The 1,500-nt window shown below is 48.1% G+C and overlaps 1 pseudogene; it reads right to left on the bottom strand.

The window, feature by feature from the left end:
* Positions 1-1,147: 1,147 nt before the first annotated feature.
* On the bottom strand, positions 1,148-1,265 carry LOC124778812 (annotated as a pseudogene).
* Between the last annotated feature and the right edge of the window lie 235 nt (positions 1,266-1,500).

Raw genomic sequence — 1,500 nt, 5'->3', positions numbered from 1 at the left:
TAAAACGATTGCTGCAAGAACGCATGGTGATGGGTATGAAGAAACGTTTCCAGGCCATTACTAACGTTCACTTATCCTTATAGAAGGCACTCTTGACCGCATTGATCATCAATTCGTCCTAGAACTGTCTTCTCGCGGAATTTTTCAGCAAGATTATGCACGCTGCTAACCGATTAGAAAAATCAATAAGTGGGCGCGATGTAATCCGAAAATCTACATACGTGGCTCCCGAATCCTCTGAATTTGGATCCAGTGAATATCTACTGGACCACCTCTATCGATGTGTTCGCAGTGTGAAACTTCCATCACGCGCGCTTCAAAAGTTATGAAAAGGAATGGAAACAGTATGATCCCAGATACTCGCCGGGACTTATCACCAGGAGACTGAGCTGCTGTGAGAGCTGCAAACAGGGGTTAGTGTGGAGAACAGCAGCTGGTCAAAACAGTGCAATTCTGCTTTGTATCCGGTGTCGATTGACTGATGTAATGCATTAGTCTACATATGCATACGGTCCGACATATATATCAGCGTGATTGTACTTTGTTGGAAGTGTTACACCATTTCCCTACGTGATTTGGAAGCCCTGGGAGTGCATTCTGTAGCCGAGGATAAGTGGAAAATATCTTGCTAACATACTCAAGGAAAATTGGGGGGGTGTCAAGATCAAGTGATGGCGCGTTGACTGGGACGAGTTTTATAGACATCAAGCCGTCGTGTAAGGCATGTTTCTCTGCCTAATGCTGGAGATATCCGCAGAGTCGGCACGACTACGCTATCTTCAGCAGAGGTCGGAAAACCTCACGAACAGAGCGTTACGCAGTAGGCATAACGAATTCGGGTTGTTAAGCTTGTTTCAGTTCGAAATTGAAGTATTAATGGCATCTAAGAATGTGTCCAGCATTAGGCACAGAAACATGATTTACACCACAGACTAATACCTCCTCCCGAACAGGCCATGAAGGCCCAAGGGCACCGACCGACCGCCGTGTCATCCTCAGCCCACAGGCGTCACTGGATGCGGATATGGAGGGGCATGTGGTCAACACACCGCTCTCCCGGCCGTATGTCAGTTTCCGAGACCGGAGCCGCTACTTCTCAGTCAAGTAGCTCCTCAGTTTGCCTCACAAGGGCTGAGTGCACCCCGCTTGCCAACAGCACTCGGCAGACCGGATGGTCACCCATCAAAGTGCCAGCCCAGCCCGACAGCGCTTAACTTCGGTGATCTGACGGGAACCGATGTTACTACTGCGGCAAGGCCGTTGGCCGACTAATACCTACATAACAAAAATCACCAACGATGTAAACATCGACCCTGAAAACTTGAATTGTTTGATGAGATGAGTGAATTGCAGCTCCATGAGCTAGTCAATTTGCTTGTCGATTTTTAAACGCCATGTTATTACCCAGATATGAACACCAAGATGACTATCACGAAGCTCTAGGGGCCATCACATCCGTGTACCATGTAACTCCCGCTCTCCATCCCCCCCTCCCTTTTT

Source organism: Schistocerca piceifrons, chromosome 2 (genome assembly GCF_021461385.2).
Source record: "Schistocerca piceifrons isolate TAMUIC-IGC-003096 chromosome 2, iqSchPice1.1, whole genome shotgun sequence".
Taxonomy (NCBI): domain Eukaryota; kingdom Metazoa; phylum Arthropoda; class Insecta; order Orthoptera; family Acrididae; genus Schistocerca; species Schistocerca piceifrons.
The sequence above is the reverse complement of the archived record's forward strand: the minus strand, read 5'-3'. Positions and strand labels throughout refer to the sequence as shown.